At 50.5% G+C, this 25,467-nt stretch overlaps 1 protein-coding gene across 1 annotated transcript in view; it reads left to right on the plus strand.

Moving 5' to 3' along the window:
* The window catches only part of ZBTB7C (zinc finger and BTB domain containing 7C), a 97,410-nt gene that overhangs the window by 35,659 nt on the left and 36,284 nt on the right, over positions 1-25,467 (plus strand). The gene's annotated exons all lie outside the window — the stretch shown is intronic.

Here is a 25,467-nt window from a genome sequence, read left to right on the forward strand (position 1 = left end):
TTTTTTTTTCCTTTTTTCATTCCCATCAGAAGTAACAAAATGCTGAAAATTGTGGAATCGTGGAAATCCTAGCACGGCTTGAGCTGGAAGGGACCTTAAAGATCACAGAACCATAGGATCACAGAATGGTTGAGTTGGAAGGGATGCTAAAACCCCTCAGCCCCACCTCCCATCAGATGCAGCCATCCAGAGCTCCATCCTCCCCAGCTTGCTCCAGGGTAGACAAATGGAAAATAAAGCTAAGCTAAGCTGTGCCCTGCTCCACATCCTGGTGTAGTTTCTCTGGTGCCACGGGGCCACGCACGAGTGACACGGGCAGGGTTTGCTTTGAGCTTCCTTCTTCCCAGAGCTCAGGATGTGAGCTTGAAAAGCGTGGTTCTGACAGCTGAGTTTGAAGAGAACTGAGTGAGAGTGAAGCCAGCAGGATGCTATGGATGTGACTCTGAAACACTGAGGATGAATGATTTCCTGTAGGGCTGGCTTCCTGAGCACGCTTATATTCCTTATTAAATTCTGCATGTCGATAAAAGTACCAGCTGGCAGAGGGTTATAATTTTTAACCCCGCGTGTAGGGTTCCTCCACAAAAAGCTGGATAATAAAAGTTAGCAAGCTGAACCCCACATCTCTCCATCAGCTTTTATTCCTGCGTGGCAGTGGGGCGAGGGCAGCCCCCATTCCATGGGTCTGGGCACCCCATGGCACAGAGCCCCATTCTCCAGGCTGCCTTACTGGTGACATTGGCAGGACCCAGACCTGAGGACTTTGACTGGGCTGTTCCCTGATTGGACAATCTCCACCTCAAATCCTCCATGCGTGGCATCCTGCAGAGAATAAAGAAATAATAACCCATAATTCTTGGAAGCTTGAGTTTCGAATCAGAAGGGGGATGATGTGTGTTGAAACAGGCTCAGGAAGGGAAAGGGAGGAAGAAGAAGGAGAAATGTGCTCACCCTAAGACTGCAGAAAGGTATTTTTGGGTATTTTTCCCATCTTCTCTGTGCCTGTGGGGATGAGGTGCTTTCCCAGTGCCTTAAACCTCTGCTGTCAAAGCTTTGAGTGTAACTAAAACAAAATGTCACAGGTCAAATGGATCCTGTCCAGTTTCTCAGTTTATTAGGAGTGCAGTGTAAATCCTGGGGAAAGAAATAAATGGGCAAACATCCACCACCCCCTGCTCTGCACCCCAAATGGGCATCCTAAAGGGGTATCCCAAAAGGACATCTTGATGCATGTCCACTGAACTCCTCTCCCTGCTGAATGTCTGTGCTGACACTGCTCCTCACCGCAGGTTAGTCTTCAATTTGCTGTAATCTGGAAATAAAGAAAGAGAAAAAAAAAGAAGTTCTGGGAGTGATGCCAAGCCAAAGGCACTGAATTATTGAGAGATCTGTATCTGGATAACGGATTTATGCTCTTGAACAACTTGTAAAAGAAAATAAGATGCTTTCAGGATCAGCCTGGGATCATCCTTGAGAAATAGAACTCTCTGTATAAGCTGCTACTGCCTTTATTATTATTATTATTTTAATAACAATAATATTTCCCCCGTGAAGCCGTACACAAGGATATTATTTGTGTAGGAACTGGGAATGAACATGAAATGATAGGCATATTTTTTAAAAGCTCTTTACAAGTCACTCGGCGTTGGAAAAGGTACAACGATCCATCAGAGCAAGGCTTGGGGATGAAATAATTAGAAATCACACAGCCGTGGCAAAAGAAGATTAGTGCTAAAATTAGAAGCCATAAACTTGCTTTTGGATGGTGCTGGGATCCGGGCAGGCTGATGTTAGTGTTCCTTAGGAAGACGTGAGGGGAGAGGTGTGGATGGTCTGCGTTTGGCTGTGTTGTGGTGGAAGTGTTAGGGCTGATGCTCAGTGGGATGCTCTGGGAAAGTCTCCAGAGTGGTCCTTAGGGAATGGAGGAGGAGCGACGTGAGCAGGAGCAGCAGCAGCCTTTAGAGGAGGTGGGTCTGCTGCTGGGCTCTTCCTTATGCTCCCCATGGATGGGAGTGCCCTCGGAGTGCTCCTCCTCCTGCTCCAGGACCTCAGTGCCCAAATGTTGCTCCCAGGTGGGATGGGTGTGCACAGCACCACGGTGCAGTGTCAGAAGGAGCTCCCTGTGCGCCAGGGATGTCCTCTATCTGTCCTCCAGGATGGATTGCATCTGGGAAGCTGGACCTGCGTGCATTCCCAGCTGCACATCTGCAGATGGAAGAGCAGCCTCTCTGTGCTGCCTTGATTAACACCTGTGCCAACTGGGCCCATTGCCCAGGTGTGCGGGCAGGTGGGGTGGAGCTTTCCAAAGTCACCTGCTAACCCTGGCCCGAGACAGAGAAGTTCTTAATTTAAGGGGGATATTAATCTCTTAAAATAAAAGGAGAGCTGCTGGGAATTTGAGTTTTAATTGGATGTACACCGCAAAGCGTGCCAGTAAAAGGCAAACAGCGTGGGGCTGTAGGGGAGGAAGCATCTCTGGTCTTTGCAGAGCACCATTCCTTTCCAGGGGAACCACGATTTGTTGTGTCTTGCAACACAAGGGCTAGAAAAAATCCTGAAATGGTTGGGCTGAGGCCCTAAATGGCAGGAAGTGCTTTCTCATCAGAGGTGTAATTAAAGCAAGGGACTCTCTGCCCACAGGATGTTGCAGATGCCAAAAGTAAAAGTGGCTCCAAGAAGTGATGGATGGAAGAAACTTGAGGGCTAAACACCCATGGAAGGCTCTCAGCACAGTGCTGCAGGTGGGCTTCTCCCTAAATCTGAGAGAGCATCCCAGCAGAGATCCAGGAGGATGTGAGAGGTAGCTTTGCCACAGAGAGAGAGGAGTTTCTGGGTGAGAAACCAGAGCTCTGTGGGATGTGCTGCCTAAATACAGAACAACCAGGTGAAGATGAAGGCATTTAGAGGTTTCCTCCTGGCCCCGATGTGCCACCCCATGCAACCACAGCAGCAGTGCAGGAGTGCAGGACAGCTCCCAGCCAAAGCTTTGGAGCCCAGCATCAGAGCCTGGGGGAAGTCTGGCAGCAGGACTTCACTAACTCCAACCAGTGACTCTGGGATACTGAATGGTGGGAACAAATGGGTATCACCAAAAGGCAAAGACAATGAATGTGTACTGCACTGTGGTATCAAACAGACCTGGACTGACGGAGTGTCTTCTGTATTCAGTGCATTTCAAAGCACTGTACAGACTAACAAGCAGAATGGAGCCCATGGAGCAGTCATTATGTGCCTGGCAGTAGCAAGAGATGGTGGTCAGGATGCTGGGGTGATCTGCATTCTCTCAGTTTCACTCTCTAGTCAGTGTTTGGACAGGAGGTGGTTGGACAAGAGCTGGCTGCAGTTCCTCCCTCATCCCAGTGCTTCGTAGCTGGGATCTGTGATCCCATATTTGGAAAAATTTGGGATAAATGAGGGCTTTTTGGTTCTAGCCTCCAAAACACAGGCAATTGGGCTAGCCCATCCTCACAAAATCAGCACTATCAGCATCTGGACTTGCTTTGGGATTGCCCAGTCCTAGGGATCCACGTAGGTCCTTCCCTTGGAGATGTGCTCTCTTGACTGGCTCAGTTATCCTGCTTTTCTTTTATGGAAATGGAGTTGGGGAAACATCTTGTGACCCACATGAGAATCCCTCAGTGCAGCTGAGCACGGACCTCTCAGCTCGTGGTCTGCTTCTCTCCTCCTGTGGTTGCAGTGTCTCAAAACCCCACACATGACTTCAGCTCTGTAATTTTAGTGAAACCAGAATAGCATTGCCACAGCTGCAGAAGCAGATCTCATCATCCTAAAACCATTGCTGTGGCTGGGAAATGTTTCTTGTGCCTTGCAAAGGGAGTAAGAGGTTAATTGCTTTTTTTTTTTTTTTTTTCTTTTTTTCTTTTCTGGAAAAGAGGAAACAAATATACCCACCCCACCCTAGCACAAATCTGTCAGCCCAGGGCTGGGTGAAGGAAGCAGCTGGGGGAGGGATGGGCTGGGGGCATGGGTGGGGGCTTGGCTGGCTGCCCTGGGCCTGCTGCACTGGGCTATATTTGGAGCCTGGGCTGCAATGTTGGCTACAAAGTCCTGGACGCTTGTGATGAGTTATCCCTCCAAGGGGATAAGGGTGAAAAAAAACAAGCCAAACAACTGCAGCAAAGTCTGGTTTAGGGCTGGAGATTGAGATCTGGTAGTGAGGATGGAGATCTCCTACCTTGCTCCTTGTCATCTGAGTTCTTTATCATGCCAGCTCCTTGCTGACCCAGATGGCTAAATGGCTGCAGCCCAGGTTGGCATCATGTTGGCATTGGGCTGACACTGGTTTGGCATTGGGTTGGCATTGGGCTGACACTGGTTTGGTGTTGGGTTAGCATGGTGTAGACATTGGGTTGGCATTGAGTTGGCATTGGGCTGACACTGGGTTGGCTGCATTCCCTCATCCCTGTGAAGAAAGGAGAATGGAAGGGAGGTGGGAATGCCCTTAAGCTTGGACTCCCCTTGCTGTTTTCCATTCTGTTGAGCTCAGATTGATGTCGATGCAGGCTGGTGTCACTGCAGGACTTCCTGCTGCAGGAAACCTGATGACCATGCTCCGAAGGTGGCCAGGACTGAAGGTCTTGGTGGTGTTGTTCCTAGCAGTGTTTGTGTCAGTTGGTTTTGCACCCTCACACCTTTCACCAGAAGATGCTGGTGTAGCAGGTGCAGGAGATAACATGCTAGGAATGGAAGACTTGGATGTGCAGTCCCAAGGCTTGCTCTTGGAGAGATTCTGCTTGTGTTCTCCAGCTGAGGGGCTGTCCCACTGTGCCTCTCCCCACCTTGGCCTCTGTAGCAATGAGCTTCACCATCACATCACTCCCTTTCCCTGCACTCCCTGTCCCCATCGCAGGTGGACTTTCGTGAACTCCCATTTCCCCATGTGTGACTGCTCCTGAAGGTTTGCTCTCTGTCCTTCCACAGTTGTCTCTGCCATCCCTGCAGACCACCCTTGGGTCATACCACTTTTTTCCCCTGATCCGTGGCATTATTTTAACATGCTGTGAGGAAATGGTTTCCGTGTGAGCTTCGTTCCACACACTCCATTGATTATTAGGTGTGGTTTCCCTGATCTCTGCCTGTATCTATGAGCGAGATGGAGGAGTGTAGTGATGGCTTGGATTTATCTCCCCCAGTGACAAGGCAGATAACTCCAGAGTGGCATGGCTACAGGTGTTATCATTTGGGTGTCTCCTCAAGAGTGAAGGTTAATGTCTTGCCACTGCTGATCCATCACTGCATTATCTGGAGGACATTCAGCTCTTCTTGTGCCTTTCCAGCAGCAATGCTTTCTCTTTGCTGGGGCTGACATCTATGTATCTGCTCCCTGGTGCCAGTGCCCCCATGCTTTCTGGAATCATTTCTGCTTGCTGCTCCATAGCTTCACCCTTTCCCAGCAGACGAGTGTGGGATGGATGGAGACGAGCCCAGCAGCCAGACCCCTGCCCGAGGAGGGGCTGTGCATTTAGAAAGCCCCCAAGTCCATGACTGATGCATCCAGGTGGAGGTAGAAAGCTCTTGCTCATTTCTGGTCTTCTTTTGTCCCTAAGGCTGCCCAGCTCTGTTCAGATAGAGTTTTCCTGGGCTGCCTCCAGAGCTGGGACCATGAAGACCTGTCTGTTGTTGCTTCAGTTACCAAAAGTGCAAGTGCATTGGGAAGATGGAGGCAAGGTAAGATGAGCCCTGACCCTGTTTGCAAAAAAATCCACCCAAAAATGAGAGCAGCAGAGTGGCAAGGAGCAAAGAGGGGTGCTCATCTGGAAATGAAACCTCCCTCTCTCTCTCTTTTTTTTTTCTTTTTTCTTCCAAAAAGCAATAAATCCATCAAATTAAAATAAAAATGCAAGTAACACAAGTGACAGTTGTATGGTATCAGATAACGCTGCATCCTGAATTCCAGTGGGATAGGAAATACAGAGCAGAAATCACTCAGGTGCTCTTAGATAGCGATAAGGAAAGCAATTCCCATTTACAGGCAGAAATAAAATAAGAAGTCCCGATAAACCCTCCACGACTCGATGGATTAGGGCTCTGCCTGTGGAAATTCATTACAGGCATGCAAAAGAATGGAGATCTCAGAGCTAGGCTGACTGCAAACATTTATCTGGAGAAGAGCTGATTCACCCAGAATGGATTTTTTTCCACGGGGAAGGGGGGGTCTGTTGGCAAGATGTGTCCCTGATTGTCATTTGTTATGCAAAGAAGCCTCTCCCTTTTGTAAAAGAAGGATGGGTTAGTGCTGAATGCTGCTCCTGCATGGTCCTTTCCATGGGTGCTGATGACTTCAGGAAGGTTTCTGGAAGGACCAATGCCAGTCCTCGTTAGAGAGAGGATTGCCATTTGCTCTGACATTTTCAGAGCCCATTACTTTATATTATTTCTTATTGCTCATTATACTCTGCTTTATTTGCTCTGTCTCTGTAGGAATGACTTTGTGCTCGGGTCCCATAGCATGTTCTGCTCAAGTGGTTTGGCCCAGTGGGAGCCACCAGCATGGCTCAGTGGGTACTGCACAACCTGAGTTCCAGCCTGTGGTTGTCTGGAATGGTTGCAGTAGGCTGTAGAAATGCTTCCAATGGTGCACAGTGCCTGGAATGACATCTAGCACCTTTTGTTCTAGCAATTAAATCAGTCAGGCTGCTAATTTTAGACATGGAGCTGGTAGGAACCTTGAAGAGTGAATGAAACCTTGATACCCCCTTCCATGTTGAGCCCATGTTGAATTAGAAAATAAATAAATAAATAAATAACAAAACCCTCAACCAAAATGCTCTCTTAGTTTTGCTCCCGAGAAGAAGTTTTTGGTTTTTCAGTCGTGTGTTTTGAAAGGGCTCCTTTCAAAAGAAAGTGAAAGCCCAATCCTACAACCCCATAAACCTCCCATCACTGAGGCAGACTGTGAGCACTTTGGGTCCAGCACTGGATTCCCCCCCTGAAGGACACAGAAGGGACATTGTACATCTCCATAAGTGGGCTGTAGAAACTACCCTGGGCTGTAGGAAAGCACGTTCATGGCACTGTCCTAACTGCTCAATCCCATATTTCTCAGCACCTTCCCCACCACAGCCAGTGGAGGTGCTGGCACTGATTCTGGATCTGGGGGTTTTAGCATTGCCCTGCTGCTCTTGCCTTTAGGAGTCCATGCAGTAGGATAACATCTGTATGGGCCCACTCCACATCTGCTGCTGCACAGAAGGAAGGAAAGCCATGTTCCCATTGGCCACTGTCATGATATCCCACTTCTTCCAGGGGCATTTTGTGTCCGTGTTTTTCCCTCTGCACTTCTGCAGTACTGGGCTCTTGGAGTGCTCCGGAGTGATTCTGCTAATGGGATCTGACCTGATGGCTTTGCATATTTTAAGTAAATTAAACACAGCTGCTCGGAAAATCCAGTAACCTTAACAGCACCACGGCTCCGTTGTCTGCATTGTAATTATGGTGGCAACTGCCTGGAAGTTCTACTTTCTGGTTTATTTTTAAATAACTTCTGAGCTACCCTTTGATCAGCTGCTCCATCCCCGAGACCTTCTTGTCCTCTGCCTTGTGCTGGGGTTAACCCTTCTACCTCGGGCTCTTTCTTCAGGCAATCTCATGTGCAATTGGAAAAATGATGCACTGCAGATGTTCGTAGCTCCTGTCTCAATATGTGCTGCCTAGGGGGGGGATTCTGGGGAGAATTTTAAGGCAAAGCTCGAATGTGTATGTGATGCAGACATCCAAAAAGTGCTCATCTTGAAATGGGCCAGTTTTATTATGTCTTAAACCAAAATCTTTAGTACTTTCTCACAGAAGTGGGATTCGTGTCACAGCAACAGCAGCAGGAGTTTAGGTTTAGTAGGAGCAAAACTGGGAGCATCATTTGTTGTCCCTCATCCACCCGTGAGTGCAACCCATGCCAGCAGGAGCAGATGATCAGCACGCTCCCTCCCTTCATTAAAAACTCACACCATCTTCTCTGCAGGCCCTGCATGGGCTTATCGTGATGGGACAAGCCTGGACGCAGGGAAACAGCTTGGGATTTTTCATCAGAGCCTGCAAAGAGCTCAGAGAGATGGGTTTAAATGGGTCCCACAGCCCATCACAGTGCTCAAGGCCCCCGGCTGTGCTCAAGGCCACATCGTGTTTGGTTCTGGCTACCCCACGTTGTCTCAGGAGTGAGATATGGTGCATGGCAGCTCGGAGGGTACTCCTAACAAAGCTGGCTGCCAGCTCGCTTTGCAGCCTGGTTCCTTGTCCATCAGACTGGCTGTGGCTGGCAGCAGCCTGCTCTGCTCCCCAGCAGTGGCTGTGCTGCTTGTTGGATCTGAGCAAAAGCTCTGAGTGCGTGTGATTGGGGCAGTAAAGTTTATGAGATTCTGTGCTTTATGGTAAATTTTAAATGGGCTTTGCAATCCAGGGTACATTAGAGTTTTTAAGGGAAAGTCAGCGTGATGTGTTGCAGAGCACAAGGTGGTAATTTCCCCTCTTATATTGATGCTATCAACAGTAAAAATGAAGCAGCTGCTTCTCAGAGGATTGGATTTTTAATGCATTCGATTTATATAATCTGTAGAGTGTTATTTATTACATGGGGCTTTTCCCCCTTCTGTTTCTCCTGCTGGCTTGTGCTTTCACTCTGTTATTACATCAATGTAGTGTGATCTTATCTCCCACTTTCCATCTGCAGATCCCACAGCCCTTTCCTAACATGGCCATCTCCATTATTTCCATTTTTTTTTTACCCAGGAAGGGGAGAAGAGCCATCATTTCATCACTGTCAGGAACCTCCAATGCTTAGGCTGGGCTGGGAGGGCAGCACTCGTATTTGTGACAGATAATCTTCTGTTCCAGTCAGTGGGTGTTTGGTGAGCACGGAGCCTGGAGGGTGTTTGACCCTGAAGGAGGTGCTGATACGGCTCTGCAGACATCACGGATTGCGCTGGCTCTGTCCCTGTCGACTGCAGTAAGAGCTGAGGCAGCCAGCACTCGTGTAGGTCATGATTCAGCTGCTAGACATGTGTCTGTCTTTACCCTCAGGCACACTGCGTGGCTGCCAGCTGTCAGTGAGCAGGCATGCAGGTCCAGAGCCGTATCTGTCAAAACCACAAGCAGGTCTTGGATAGGTGAGGAAGTCTTAATGTGGTGATGGGAACCTGTGTTTCATCGACTAAATCCAGCACTTCTGCCTGGCCACCCCAGCTCTGAGGTCTTAATCTGAAATGAATCCTACCCAGTAAGTCAGGGACTGGTGCAGTTGTCGTAGAACAGTCAAGAGTGAAAAAGACCACTAAGATCAAGACCAACGCCAACCCATCCCCACCGTGCCCACTCGTAGAGTCACTGAGGCTGGAAAAGACCACTAAGACCATCAAGTCAGACCCCAGCTCATCCCCAGTGTGCCCACTCATTAAGGTTGGAAAAGACCTCCAGGATCATCAAGTCCAAGAGTTAAGGTCATCTGCTGGGATGACCGCGTGATACACTCCCCATGAAGACCACCCTGGGCTGTAGGCTGTGCCCATGGCCGGTGCTGCTGGCTGTTGCCCCATGGTGCTTCGGATGGGATAAATTTGGGTTGCTGGCTTCTCAGGGCTAAAGCACATTTCCACTCTCTAGGGTCCAACCTCGAGAGCAGAGCTCAGGGTTGAGTTTCCTTCAGACATGTCCCCATCACCAGGCTGCTCAGGATAGTCCTTCCCAGCCCCATAGCTCACCCCAGGAAGGAGAGATCACTGTGCTAAGACTCCTCTACCAGCAAGTAACAGTGAGGAGCAGGCTCACCAGTGAGCTGATGTGTTATTTTAGTGGTGTGTTCCAGGAAGATTTTTAGAAACATGGCGACATATCCAGGATGGTGTCTTTGGTTCCTCTAGAAACCACCCCAAGAAGACAAAACAGACCTTGTGGCTGCAAGGAAAGCTGCAGGAAGCCTGTTTGCTTGGCAGCTTTTCATCTCACATGCATTTGGCAATGAAGGAAGCCTGGGCTGCTCCCAGCAACACTTCATCCAATTTGGTCAGTGCCACAAGGGCACCGCAGGAGACATCAGAGCTGAAGCCCAGAGCTGCCAAAGGGAAACGTGTTGCCAGAGCCTGCCCTGAGGTTGTGCATCCACCAGGCTCCACGGAGCTGGGCCATCCCTGATGCTCTCAGGCACAAAACCAGGGCATTGCAGGTATTTGCAACCTTCCTTGGGAACGCTGCCCAAAATGAAGACGGCGGCACTCATCCATGGTGACAGTGACCTGCACTGAGCTCTTTGCCCCCTTGCTGATCACTTTGGGCTGTTCAGCAGACAGCGAGCCATTAGCCATCAGTGGTGGTGGTTACTCATCAGCTAATTATCTAACCCGGGGTTGGGGTAAGGAAGGAGGTCACGCTGAAGGTCAGAGCAGTTGGATGCTTTCGAAGCAGATGGACTCGTTAGCTTCAGATAGGGCCTGTCCTGGGGCCAGTCAGGGTCCTACAGCCCACACTGCTTGTGGTCACCAGGCTGTCTGAAGTGTGTTATGAAAGTCACCCGTCTTCTGTGCATTGTTTGCTGCCTGAATATCCTTGTATTGAGAGCCTGAGCTGCATGACAAGGAGATATGCCGTCTGTTGCAAGGTTGTTGCTTATGGCTTTTCTCCTTGAATGCCTGAACCTTGCAATTATCTTCCCTGTTATTAAATTGGTTGGTGTGGTCAGAGCCCCTGCATCCCATATCCTGGCACAGACCTTCAGATAGAGAGCTGACTTGGAAAATGTTGCTAGTGCTCTCCCATAAGTGAGAATCCCATAAAGGCTCTGGGTGAATACAACCTGAGCCTAAAAGGAAGAGGGTCATAGGATCATTAAGGTTGGAGAAAACCTCTAAGATCCCTGAAACTGAGAAGTTTGGCAGAGTAACTTGACATGCCGAAAAGTTTTGTCAAGCAGGTCTTCATTCCAGCACTGGATGCATGGGGATCGCTCACCAAACCAAAGGCTACCTCTCTTCCCTGGGCAGCCTGTGCCATCATCACTCTTTCAGAGTGATATCCAGCTTGAACCTCCCCTGGCACAACCTGAGGCCATGAGGTTTCCCAATGTCTTGCTTGTGTCATGGGACCCTGCCCCAGAACCCTCTGCCAGGGCTGCCTGGAGATGAAGTGCTCAAGTGATGGAGCTGCTCGGGGACCTGGGGAAACTGAGCCCAGCTGACCCGTGATAACACATGTCTCTGAGCATTTGTGTCACTCTTCTCATGTAAAATTTACCAAGTGGGAACGCACAGCATTTGCTCTGCCCTTGTCCAACACGGCAAATCCAGAGGCTGCACAAAAGCAGCGGCTGTTTTCTCACTTGGAGTGACTCTCGGATGACTGTGTGCTGCTGAGGCTCGATGGAGAAGACCCCCCCCTTGTCCTTGCAGCCTTCAGGGCTTGGTGGGAAGCCCTTGACCCACGTTTCTCTAAATAGAGCTGTGCTTCATCCCCTGGGCTGGGGCTCTGAGCAGTGCTGGTGGGTGACATTGTGTCTGTGGGAGGATGCAGATGGGTGATCATCCCCTGGGGGATGAAGCCATAACACTGGGCTGTCTGCAGGGATGGGTGAACAGGATCAGTTTTCTTCTCCATCTCCCATCTGTTCCTGGAGATGCATTACAGAAGTGGTTGGGTTGGGACCCCCAGGGCACGGGGTTGCTAGGTGGCTTTGTGACTCAGCCCTGTCCTGGAGCACGAGGGGGAAGGGGAGGGTCTGGGGGAGACCTTATTGCTCTCTACAGCTCTCTGAAAGGAGGTTGTGGTGAGGTGGGGGTCTGCTCCCAGGTAACAGCAACAGGATGGGAGGTGATGGCCTTAAGCTGCTTGGGGGAGCAGCTTCACATCAGCTTAGATGTTAGGAACAATTTCTTCCCCAAAGAACGGTGATGCACTGGCACGGGCTGCCCCTGGAGGTGGAGGAGTCCCCATCCCTGGAGGTGCACAAGAGCAGTGGGGATGTGGCACTTGCAATCGTGGTCAGGGGGGGTGGGTTTAGAGTTGGGGATCAAAGCGGTGATCCTGTTTCCTTTGTGACCTCTGTGGGACCAGCCCTGCCCTCCCCTTACTGGGAACCTCTGCAGGAGCTGAGGCTGTGCTGTCTGTGTCGCTGATGGATCAGCACAAATCATCTTCAGCAAGGACACGGTTCCCTCCCATTATAAATGACAGAAGTGCTAATTGCTTCTTTGTAAATCCACAGATGATGCACTCACGAATACGTGCTGCCGGGAGGAGCAGGCAGCGGGGGTCATCACACAAGTGCAGTGGACAATGTTTGGTAATGCTCTGAGTGCCTTTGGCTGTCATCATGCTTGGCCCTGCTGCAGGGTTCGGCTCTGTGTGACATCTCAAGGTCCTCTCCAGAGCTGTTCTGTGCAGCTGTTGAGCAGGAGCTGGGTGCTCTCCTGCTGGTGTCTAGCTGGAAGAAAAGAGGATATGTTTTCTTTTAAGATCTGAGCAGATTCAGACATGTCAGAGCTAGATCATGGTGCTACTGACCTGAGTTGTCTTGCCCTGCAGCAGGTTGGATGCTCTGCTGGGGGACTGCATGCTGCGTGCTGAGCGAGCTCGTGGTGGGGCTGAGCTGAGGTCCTGTGCTCCTCCATTGTGGAGCAAACCCTTGTGTAATCCAGTGCTGCCTTACACATGTTTCAGATGCTTGTTGCTGGGCTATCCGTGTGTCTGTGCTTCACCTGCACTGCGAGGATGAGTGCAGTGTTGGGAGTGGTGGATGGGTCCTGGGGGGATGCAGGCTTTAAGCTGCGTGTGAGTGTTGTGGAGGGAGGTGGTATAGACAGATGAGAACGGGCTTTGGGAAGGACTCCTCTTGAGATGAGTAACAGTGCAGAGGACCCTTATGTAGTCATTCTGAGCCTCATTTCATCTGGCCTGGCTCCGACACCCACCCTTGTGCCCTCTGCTCTGAGCCCCCTCCCAGCAGAGCTGCCTGGGAGCCATGCTTCATTCCTCACATCCTCTAATCAGGGCCTGGAGCAGAGACCCAACTCCCCTGGAGCAGAGACCCAACTCCCCCACCTCCCACTCCCAGGAAAGCACCTCAGCTGCTTTCCCAGGGCAGTGACCTGCTCAACAAGGAGCCGGGAGGGCCGTGGGCACGAGCTGTGCCCTAGAGCTGCACACAGAGCTGGGCCAACACGGGTATGAGGCACCAGTGTGTGATCGTGGGGTATGTGATAGCATGGTTCTCCTGACCCGTAGTAGCTGGGGTTTGGTCCGTGTAGCTGGAAGCAGCTCTAACAGTTCTGGAGTGATTCAGCATATGAAACATCCGTTTGCAGCGTGCTTAGCAGCAAACAATTGGCTGCTCAGCATGTTGGACTTGGATGGTGCCTGGTAATTCTGCTAACACTCTGCATCCTTGCACAGGCTTCTTTGTATTGGCTCTGCCTGGCCTTTACAAACTGCTGGTGTTTCTCCCACAGTTCTGTTCCTTTTTCCTTTTCTTTCTCCCTCGAAAGAGCAGTTTCAGTCCCCGTTCAATTCGTGCAGACACTCCACTTGGTCCTCACAGCATCTTTCTGTGTCTCGGGAGTGATCGCTCCCATCCCTGAGCTGGCAGAGTCCCCGTGAGAAGCAGAAACCCCAATTTGCCAGGAAGGAACAGAACCGTCGTATCAATGGAAAATAATTTCCTCTCCCGACCTGCAAACTGATAAACTGTCAGATTGCTGGAGCTTCCTTATCAGCTGGTGGGATTTGTGGGAGACAAACTAACGAGCTGTCAGCTCACTGCCAGCAGGACAGCTGGGTGACACGCAGGACACGACCTGATGGGATTGTGTCGGGGTACTAAGAGGGCTCCTGAAAAGCCTCCCTGCATCCTTTCTGAACCTCCCTAGGGGCAGCTTTACTCCTAGGACATGAGACCAGCATGGTAACTCACAGCAGCCTGGTGCTTTGATAGAAACGTGGCAGTGCAATTGTCTAAAGGACGAGAAAACGTTTCATTTGGTACTGAAATGTATTTGCTTTGGTATGGGTGGATTGCACTTAGCGTCCTTGTCCTGGGTCCTCTCTATTATTGTACAGAGGCAGGCATTAATCTGGGAGTTTGCTGGAAGAATGAGACTTAGCGTGAACCAAGAGCCACAATGGAGGAGACCGCTGCAGGGATGTGCACGGTGGCCACCAAAGCCTATGTGCCTAATCCTAACCCAGAGTCAGCAAATGACACTCCAGGATGCCAGCACTGCCCCTAACCCTGCCCCACAGACAGCACGTGCTGCTCTGAGATGCCAGCACTGCCCTCTGCTTGGCCAACATCACTTCTGCTCCCCAAGATGTGCCAGCGCTGCCACGAATAGACAAAACTCTCTGGTTTCATTGCCTGTGCCATAATGTCATTACTTCTGCAGATGTGCACAGTGGCATTCGTGGTCACACACACTGAGTACTTTCCTAAGGAAAATGTGTCTGCGCATCTCTCCAGACCCTGGGGTGAAACGAAAGGGGAGTGAATGCAGCAGAGTCACTCCCCACTGCCGCATTGCTCAGCTGTCACAGAGCCCATTCCTGCTGCTCTCAGCACCACAGCAGACCCCTGGGTGCTGTTTGCTTAAACAGGGCCATGAGTGTTTAAGCAGCATTGCTAGGAATGGCCGTTTTATCCCATGCATCTGAGATCTCAGCCCATCAGACACGAAGCGGGTCAGGACTCTGGTGCCATTGTGTGCGTTACGGCGAGCAGAACAGAACATGCTTGATAAAAAGCTAGGACTTGAAAGAAATGCTTCTGTAGCCCTCCAACTTTCAAGTCGCACAATGCATCAAAGACCCCTCGTGCAGACTTTGAAAGGGGCAGAAGGCATTACTTAATGTTTGGAGAAAATGAATAATATAGCATCCCAAGTGCCTGGAAACTAATTTAGGAGTGCACATTGCACTCTGCTGGATTCGCTCCCCAGAAGAGCTGTGAACAAAAGAGTTTTTATAAAAATTGTGTTGGGAGACCGATTTTTCTGTCTGGAAATGCCCCTTTTTGTACTGTTTCCTGGTAAGAGTTCCTTATGAAAAGATGAGATGCAGAGCATACTTGCAAACACTGGCTCTCAAGTGAAGCATGAGAGCCTGGAGAGTTTCCCACCATTCCCCTCTGCAGTGCATCCTTTTGTTCCTCAGTACTGGACTGGCATGGTGGTGGGATGCTGAGGCATGAACCCACATGAGGGCCTTCCTTATATCCAGCCTAAATCTCCCCTTTTTCACTTGGAAACCTCTTCCCCTTGTCCTGTCATGGCAGACCCTGCTGAAGAGTCTGTCCTTTCTTACAGCTATGCTTTTGGTACTCACAGATGTTAGATCCACATCTCTCCTGCACTGAGGACTCCACATCTGCACGCTGTACTCCAGGTGAGGTCTCACCAGCTCAGAGCAGAAATTATTTCCCCAGAAGGCAGTGAGACCCTGCTGCCCAGAGCTGGGGGTGCCCCATCCCTGGTGATGCCCAAGGCCATAGAGGGGGCTCTGGGCAGCCTGAGCTTGGGGGAAGCACCCATCCCACAGCAGGAGTGGGGCTGAAGGAGCCTTCAAGATCCCTTCCAACCCAACCATTCTATGTTTCTATGGTCTTCAAGGCCCCTTAATCCCAACCATTCTATAGTTCTGTGGTCTTCAAAGTCTCTTCCAGTTCTGATTCTGTGACACAGGACAAGGATGTTGGGCAGCAGGAGGGACGTCTATCTCATTGAGACTTGTTGGATTGGGAGCTGGGGTGTCTCTAGGACATCTCAGGGACAGCGCAAGATGGAAACTCATCTCCATAGCCTGCTCTGCCGCAGGGTTTTCCCTGAAGAACTGGGGGAATTGTCTGTGAAAGGTGTCACAAAGAAGCTGAGATGCAGGCAGGGCTTGGGAGATCATTATCTCCCCATCAGCACAGCTGCCTGCAGTCCCTGTCCATGGCCGGAGCGGGGAGGGCTGCCATCCCCCCATGCCCACGTCACCCCCACTGTCTTCCCTTGTCACATCGCAGTTTATTTTTACCATCTGTGGAGACGTAGTTAAATTTTAGTGCTCTCTTATCTGCTTCTCCCCCAGGCCACAATTAACGGAGGCTGGGAGGCAGGCAGAGCGCTTGGGCAGTATTTACACAAAGAAGGGATGATAATGGGACAGGGGGACAGCAGGCCGTGCAGGTGGGCAGTGATATCTTGGAGGGGGTTCAGTCCTGGGGGATCTCAGATCTGCGTCCACATGAACCACCCCAACCTCTCCCATGCCTCCCTCCCATTGAACTCATGTGACCAGGGTGGGAGGGGGATTTGGGGTGGTTAAACTGGGAGCTGTAAGCTCATCAGACGGGGCTGGGGGGACAGAGAGTCCTTCAGAAAAAGGTGCTTGCCCTCTTCAGAGCCCGACAGTTCTCTGATTATTTAGCATTTCTCCACTGCATCCCTAACGAGCAGGGGATGCTCCATTGCTGACTTGCAACACTGATGCTCCCAGGCACAGAGCCCAGCTGGGAGCTGAGGCAGGAGCATGGGATGGCACGCTGCTTCCCAGCCCTTCCACTGCAATTTTCCCAACCCCACAGCACCGAGGGCTCCAGGTGAGATGGGTTGAGACCCCTCCCAGCCCCTCTTTGGCACCGCTGAACAGCAGCAGCCCAACCCCAGGGTCGTTACCTGAGGAACAGCACTGCACAGGGAGGTCCATGCTCTGTCTTCACGTGATAATTCATCATCCAGGGACTTCATAGCCTTGTTCCTGGGTTTTACATTCCGTGTTACTTCTCTTTGAATTCTGATGTCTTGGCTTTTATTTTTGACACCGTGTCCGAGGCAGGTTGGTGGGCAGAGCTCTCTGTCACCCTGTGGCTTGAGTCACTCTGAAATGTGTTGAACCAGAGAAAATCGTTTGGTCCAGGTTTGTGGTGAGGCTGCACAGAGCTGGAGGCTGATGCCTTCCACCCTGTACTGGGCTCTGAGCTGAGCAGGGCAGGACATGGTCTTTGCCTTGTGCACGGGTTCCTCTGGTCCATGCCTGGGTTTCTGGGACATTGCTAACCAGGTAAGCGAGCAGTGTTGCTGCTGGATGGCTCTGGTTTCTTCTCCCAAAAAGTCTGGATAGTGATTAATGCTTTTCTGTGCATGGTCAGTCTCTCTACTGAGTTTGCTGTGGTGTGTGCTAAAATCCATCTGATAGCAGCAGAACAGTGGGATTCTACTCCATCCATCCATCCATCCATCCATCCATCCATCCATCCATCCATCCATCCATCCATCCATCCATCCATCCATCCATCCATCCACCCACCCACCCACCCACCTGTACATCCACTTATCCATCTACCCACCCACCCACCCCTCCGTCCATCCATCCATCTGTCCATCCGCTAATCTGTCTGTCTGTTTGTCTAGCTATAATCTATCTATCTTCTTAGGTATTTCTACTCAGATGGTTTCCAGGCCACGGCTATGAGGTCTCCTTCCATGAGTGTGGGCACATCACTCTCCTTCATTCTCAACAGATGTGACATTTGCCATGTCAATGGTAGAGCCTCCATTGACTTCCACAGTGCGAGGCAGAGCTTGATTTGCTTGTCTCTTGTCAGCATTTCATTTAAAACATAACCAGCTTCTGAGTTCTGTTGACAGTTTTTCTTACTATGGAAAAAAAATCCACAAAACCAACCAATCCAACCAACAGTTGAAGCAGAGATAAGACAGCAGCTTCCCTTTTGTTTCGCAGATATTGCTATTCACACCTGATATTTCTTTACTGAAAATCTGGTGCTGTTGCTTCCACTTTGGTGACAGTGTTCGCTTAGGTGGTTTGAAAGTGGCTGTATCCTTTCTGGTTCTCAGGGTGCTGATTAGTGCTAAAAAGGAGGTGGGGTAAGCGGGGCTCTGCAATTGGCATTGTGTTTCCCACCAGGACCCCATCCATCGGTGCAGGCTGGATAGCTCTCTGCTAGCAAAATTATTTCTTTTCACCTGTCATCGGGGGTGTTCATGCAGTGGGGTGAGGGGTGGAACGATGCGTGCTTTGTGAGCTTAACGGCCCATTTTGTGTTTGTCTCGGTGGTGGGGGAGCAGTAAAGAGCCCCATGCTAGCATCTGTTATGATAAGTGAGATTTGGAAGAGGTTTTCTGTCTGATAGTCCATCTGAAACTGTGGGGAAATGCCATTCTAAAGGCTGTTAAAACACAATTGCTCGCTGATTTACACAGTCAAGGAGTGCCTCTTTAGTATGAGATGTATGCTGAATAAAAGCAGCTCAAGTGGTGCTTTTAATAAATAGATAATGGAATGGCATTTCATCTCCTGCTTTCATCCATTATGTTGGTGGAAGGTAGCGTATCCCTCTGACAGATCCCACGATAGCAGAACCCGAAGTCAGAGCTCTCTCTTTGTGTCCCTCTGAAGCAAATTGTGTGCGGCCACGAGGTGACGTGGGGAGAGCAGCCTGGGGTGGCACCAAGATCCCCTCTGGCCCTGGTTGGGTTTGGTTGGGTGGGAGTGTTGGTGGCTCTACCTGCAGCTCTCTCCACGTCCTTGGGCTCGCCAGGAGGCTCAGGGTGGCCACAGCTGGCTGCCAGCATAGGAAAGAAACGGGACATGTTGGGAGGCAGGAAACAAGCCGTTTATCCTGCCATGCTCATCCTTGCTTGCTCATTGTTTCCGTCAAAAAGCCAGCACTTTGCAGCTCCATGAATGAACCCAGTGTTACGCCTCCAAAAACAACTCGGCTGGTGAAAAATAAGAGCTGCTGTCGTCTCCGGTCTGCTCTGCTCTGCTGTTTTTTCCCATTTTTAGGAGAGAAGCGTTTTAGCTTTTCTCCTGATGTAGTTCAGCAGCTGGGAACGAGGTGAGCTGGCTCCATATCCATAGCCAGCTCTCCAAGGGCAAGGAGAACAATTACTGAGCAGAGGGAAAAATCACCAGGAGAGGCTGGGAAAAGGTAAGCGAGGGAAGGGAGCCAAGAAGGGGCAGAGGAAGGGGACAGTGACCCGATGGGCAGCCAGGGAAAGCCCTTGGATGCTTCTCATTTCTCCATCTCATAGCACAGTATTGAAAGAGGCCATGCCCACGAGAAAATGCTCTTACATCTGGTTGCTTCTGTGAAACCTAGATGCTTCCAAAGCCGGGAATAGGGGTTGGATGTTGTATGGGAGTGGCAAAGAGCTGTGCGTTAGCAGGCAGATGTGAGATTTGGAAGGGAAATTAAACCTCATTCTTCAGGGTTTGTAACAGTCGTAAGCTACTGGGGCTGAGAACACCTTCCTGGAAGCCCAGTAGGGGCTGGGGTTGTTGGAGACTGTTATGGCCCCTGGATCTGAGCTCACACCATCATGCCAGGCTGCCTGGGCTCTTCCCATCCCTTCTGGCCTCATCTGTGATGCTTTGCTCCAGGGAGTGCTGCCAGCACTGAGAGGGTCTTTGAAGCTTTGCCCAGGGTAGGGCAGAAACCAAGAAAAGAGCAGAGATTTCATACATCCAGCTGGCTGGGACACTTGGTGCTCCCACAAAGGCTGAGGAGGTGTCACACAGCAGAGGAGAGCTGCAAAAGAGAGAAGTGGGATGAAACAGCAGAGTAGAAGGAGAGCCATTGGGTCACTGCAGCTTAGAGATCTCCAGTCCATGAACATCACCCACCCCAACCTGATTGAGGCTGCAAACCTTCCAGAGCCCATCCTCCCCCTGAGACTCCTCTTCTGGGGGTCAAGCACCATAGAACCATGGAGTCACAGACTCACTAAGATTGACCAAGACCTCTGAGGTCACCAAGTCCAACCCCAACCCAACCCCACCGTGCCCACTCACCATGCAGGAGGAGATCAGATGGCAATCACAGTGCTGCTCTGCTCCTGTAAAGCTCTCAATTGCCTTTCTGTTTCTCTGCTGACTTTGTCCATTCCCTTTCAATAAGCGTGGCTGGAGAACAGCAAGGCCATGAAGATAAGCACTGTCTCTGCAGGCAGATTCATTACCTGCTCCAATCTGAACCAGGAGAGCACTGAACCTGCTTTGCTTCGCCTTTTAGTTAAGAAAAATGCAACACTGGGATTTGGAAAAATCAAATTAAGGCATTTTGTAGGGGCTGCAATCCAGTGCTGTAGTAAAATGTACTCATTAAAATACAAATTATTTAAGAGAAGGAACGGGAATGCCATTATGCAAAGTGTCACTGACTCATTTTCATTTCACAGAGCCCAGGCTACACTCTGAGTGCGCGTGATGAATGGGTCCTTTCTCCTCTTCCTCCTTCCCTGTTCTTTTTTAATACGAGGGGAAAAAGATGCAGTTATTGCCTTTCTGCTCTTCAACCTGTTGAAAAATCAGGCCCTGCTGGAGCAATCAGAGCAAAACCTTCAGGGAGCCCTTTAGGATCACCTTTAGGGTCAACCACAGCTCCAGACAGCTTTGGCCATGGGGTGCCTTTGTGACATCTCTGCTCGTCCGTTCATTCCAATGGGAAAGCTCTCATTTTGGGTGGTGTGTGCTGGGGAACTTTGAGGGTCTGTAATGCTGCATGTAGGCAGCTCTGCCAATGCTCCCGTGAGCATTTCCACCCCAGCTCACTGAGTGCTTACACAGCAGCACCTGACCCGAGCCCAACACCATGGACCATTTCTCCTGAGTAAGGATTTAAGACAAGAAGCCTTTGTCTGCTGCAGTTGATGTTATTATTTCTTTTTCCCTCTTCTAAATAATTTGCTCTGGCTGTGCTGTCTGGGGCAGGGAGATGTTCTGCCTCGTCAAGCATTAATTGCAGCTGAGGGGAGATGCTGGCAGAGCCTGGTAGTGTGGGGGATGAGGCTTTCTCTCTGTGGAGGTGCTTGGGAAATGCTAAGTAAATCGTTCTGGGTGATGGTGAGAGCAACGTGAGGTCGAGACAATCTCTCTCTGGGAAGAGGGCTGCGTTGTGTGGCTCATTCTGGCTTTGCTAAGGGAGAGAGATGCCTGTGGTCATCTTGCTGAAACCCATTAGGAAAGGGTTTTTCACTAGAGGTGGTGGGCATGGAATAGGCTCCCCCCAGAGCAATCAGAGCAGTGCTCTCAGCCACAGGGTTTGGGTTTGTGTGGCACTGGGGGGCTAGACTTGGTGATTCTTAGGGGTCCCTTTGAGCTTGGGACATTCTGTGGTCCTATAATTCTATGAGCTCCAGCAGATGGAGAGCAGGTACCCCGAGCTGAGACCCTACACTGTCTTTTTCTTGGAGGAGATCTTTTCCAACCCAAGTCATTCTACAATTCTAAGGTCTGAACTAAACAACCAGATAAGACAGCTGCTTAAGGAGCTTCTTTGAAGAAGGCTTCAGAATCAGCATAGTTTGATTTCACCAAATCAGTGCATGGTGAGATTCTCTTCTCCAAAGAGTGGTGATGCACTGGGGGTGAAGAAGACCCCATCCCTGGAGATGTTCCACAACTGTGGAGATGTGGCACCTGGGGACGTGGTCAGTGGACATGGTGGGGTGTGTGTTGGACTTAGGGGTCTCAGAGGTTTTTTCCAACCTTCGTGATTCTGTGATTCTGTTTAGGGTCGTGGTGGGGTGGCTTGGGCTTGGGGATCTTGGAGGTATTTTCCACCTTTTATGATTTTGTGATTCAGGGATTTTAAGCTGAAGTGTATTTTTGCATCCGAGTTTGAAACGTTTTGTAATGCCTGGCGTTAGGTAAGACTTTGATATAATGCCTTATCTCTTGAATTCACCTTCAGCAATAACAATGTATTCTAATCCCCAGCTCCCCCATGATGGATGGGGCCTGCTTGGGTTAAGCATCTGCGTTTGGAATCACTCACCCCTTCTGTTCCTGAAGCAGCAAGAGTCAGCTCCCACCCACAACTCAGAGCAGAGCTGCTGCTCACTGCTCCACAGGGCTGGGTAACTTCTGCTTTTCTAAGGCAGGAGAGTGAAAAAAAAATTAACATTGTGCCTAAAGATGTGGAAGCACTCTGATGGCTTGATGGGAAGTCAGTAATGCCTGAGAAAAATGAGAAAAGAAGCAGTGATGCTAACAGGATGCTCAATAGAGTACAAGTGGAGCACAGAGAGCTGCTTCATGCAGGGCTGCTGAAGCCTTTCCATTTTCTCTAGTGTACAGGTTTCTAAAGTCCTTTTCTTTTGCAAGGTTTCTGGACTTGGAGCCATGGACAAGAACTGGACTTCAAAGGCTTTTTGCTGCCTAAGGGGATGCTGACTGTGTCCATGTGCTGGTCTCCTGGGGGCCGCAGTGCTTTGCACCTAGCAAAAGCATTGTGTTTTCTCCAGAGATGTGAAAGACCAGGGATGGAAATGTCCCTGGTACAAGATACTGGATTGAGCTTTAATTGATTTCCTCGGGGACGCAGCTCAGCATCAGAATTCAGAGAACCATAGAATCACAGAATCATTGAGGTTGGAGTAGACCTCCAAGATCCTCAAGTTCAACCCCACCTCACCCCCCCATGGACACTGACCATGTCCCCGAGTGCCACATCTCCATGGTTCAGGAATGCCTCCAGGGCCAGGGATTCCTCACCTCCCTGTGCAGCCTGTGCCACTGCATCACCACTCTTTGGTGAAACCCAAACCTGAATTCAGCTCTGCTTGAAGCCCAGGATTGGGCTGTGTCCTACACGCTCGCCTGTGCTTTGCTCGTATAACTGTGGGATTTTTCTCCTCTCCCAAGCAAATGCCAAAATTCTTTTCCATTTCATTTCAAATCCGCCTTTTTAAGTCTCGCTCAGCAGCACACATGCAATGGGGCAGTGGGACTGGAGCAGAATGTCACCTCTTCTCCTTCCACCCGGGCACACTGCAGCGAGCTCAGTGACATGCCTGACCCAAAACTCATTTTCCAGCAAGGCAATGTGTCCCCAGAGGGACAAGCTCCTCATTTCTCACATTTTCACGCCCACAGCTCTCCAGGTGATGACCCCGGCCAGCTGCTCGCCTGCCGTGGTCCCACTCTGCTCGGATGGCTGCTGGGCTCCTGCTGTTTGTGCAGCACGGAGCTGATTGATCAGCAGCAACGCTGTATTTGCTTCCAGATAAGAAAATGCTGAATATTGGGGCTGGTATTGAGCCTCCTGAAATCCCCGTGGAAACAGCCCGAGCCCGTGAGACCGCTGTTTACAGAGATCAATCGGAGCCCCTGCACGTGTGCTTTGTTGTCATGGCACAGTGCTCCCTTTCTACTCAGGGTACCATGCCACCGTGAATCAAATACCACACAAAACCTGTCCATTATCTCCCGGCAATTATCTTTATTAACCAAACTTGTAATCAGCTCCCAGAACAGAATCAGGATTGTTTGACGTGATGTGTTTTCCTCCGATCCCGGCTCTGACTGCGTCTCCGTCCCTTCATTCCTCTGCGGGTGTCTCGGAGGGGTGTTCCCTCTCTTTTTACCCATCGTCGGTGCCGTTCGTGTCGACCTGCTCAACATAGCATCCCATTTTGCATCCTTCTGGTATTCCATGATGCACTGAAACGCACAGCAGCAGCTCAGCCAGCTGGTGGAGGGCTCTGGGGAGCAAGCCATCCAGGCCGGACGATTTAACATTGTTTATCGCCGGTGGATGCTGTTTAACAAGCTCCGTGGTTACTAATGGACTGGAAAGCACTCCATCCTCCTCGTGCCATACGAGCACATCATCCTGCTCCTTTCCAAACGTGGAGCGGAAGTATTGATTGGACGCTTCTGCCTTTTCTGCATCATTACTTTTCCCCCGGTCTGAGGCTGCGCTGCTGATTCACACAGCAGTGGGTAATGCTGCTGGGGCTGCACGCTGTCCCTGCCCACGAGCATCCTCGGTGTGGGGCTGTGTGTGGAGCAGAGGACCCCCCCCCCCCATGTCACACTGGCAGTTCTGGACCTTGTAAGGTGCACGAGGAGCAGGAATTCATCCCCCTCACCCTGCCGTGCATCTCTTTGCATTCACTAAGGAGCTGGCTGCTGTGTTGCTGCCCGTTTGCTTGGCTTGCTCCCTGCTAGAGCTCCAAACAATCCCACCCCTCACTCCCCCCCCCCATCCTGCTGTTTGTAGAAGCCTCATCCCTCAGGATGAGCCTTGCCCCCAGTGCTTCTTGTCATTGCATTCCACATCTCTTTCTCATCCTCCCCCTCTCCCTTTCTTCCCTTTTGAGCAGATTCCTTCTGCTGAGGGCTTCTGAAATAATAAATCAGGGGCCCTGGGCCGCTGGAGATGGCCTGTCCTTGTTAGCAACGTGGCTGCTGCTGGCTTCAGCTCCCGTGGGACTTCTGCCCTTTAAATACCAATTTATTCCAGCACCGGCTCCACTGTCAACCCACTCCCATCAGGGCACACGGCAGCATGGCTCTCACTGCAGACCTCCCTCCCAGGCAAGGAAATGGCAATTTTCCTCCACGAGGCTCTTATCCCTTAATTGCTGCTGATGCAGCGAGGTGGGAGGCGGTGAGGGGCTCCACCTGCAATTATTGTCGATGTGGCTGGGGGGTGGGGGGAGGAGGTGACAGCCCAGCCATGTCACTTTGGCTTCGTTAATGGGTTTGGCTGAGAATTGCCTCTAACAACGTTTGTAGCTCTCCCCTTGGATGCGAAACCACCCGTAGCTGGTGACTGAAGAGGTTATAAATTTATGCGGGCAGATAGGGATAGGAAGAGAGGAAATGGCTTTAAACAAAAAGAGGGGAGATTTGGGTCAAATGGGAGAAGGAAATTATCTACTCAGAGGGCTGATGGATGGGCCCTGGGCATGGATGGGCCCTGGGCACCCTGAGCTGGGGGGTCCCTGAGATGGATGGGCCCTGGGCACCCTGAGCTGGGGGGTGCACCCAATCCATGGGAGGGGTGGAGTTGTGGGCCCTTGGGCTCTCTTCCAGTCCAACCATTCGGTGGTTTTATGGTTCTGTGATCCTCAATGTTCTTTGCAACCCAACCACTCTGTGGTTCTCAGGTCTTCAGTGTCCTTTGTAGCCCAACCATTCTATGATCGTGTGATCATTAGGCTCCCTGTAGTCTTTGAGGTTCCTTCCGACCCAACCATTCAATGATTCTGTGATTCTGTGACCATGGAATTCCTTTTCTCCCCTGATGAGTCTAATGCCATGCTTTTGAATGGGCAGTCCAGTTCCACATGGTGGGTTGGATCTCAGATCATGGTTTGGTTATGTTTGGTTTGCACCCCAGGACAGAGCTGAAAGCAACCTTTTGTGTTTATAATACATACATAAACAACATACCCATATGTAATAATAACATATATATGAACATAAATGACACCTCCATACACTGACCTCTCAAGATGCATCTGTGCACTACTCCCACACTTCCATCCACGTTGAGCTCTGCAGGGAGGAGTGCTGGGATTCACAGCTCCCATCACTGTCTGTGATGTATTGCAATGAACAGTTGAGAGAATGGGGAGATTTTGAAGCATTATTTTGTCTAAGAGAAGGTCTGGAGCTGACTTTTGGCCTTCAGATCCATGCTTTGGGCAGAGATGTCTGAGCACTGTGCATATTGGTATG

The sequence above is a fragment of the Cyrtonyx montezumae genome, unplaced genomic scaffold (assembly GCF_038088225.1).
Source record: "Cyrtonyx montezumae isolate F1298 unplaced genomic scaffold, pur_monq_1.0 scaffold_34, whole genome shotgun sequence".
In the NCBI taxonomy this organism is placed as follows: domain Eukaryota; kingdom Metazoa; phylum Chordata; class Aves; order Galliformes; family Odontophoridae; genus Cyrtonyx; species Cyrtonyx montezumae.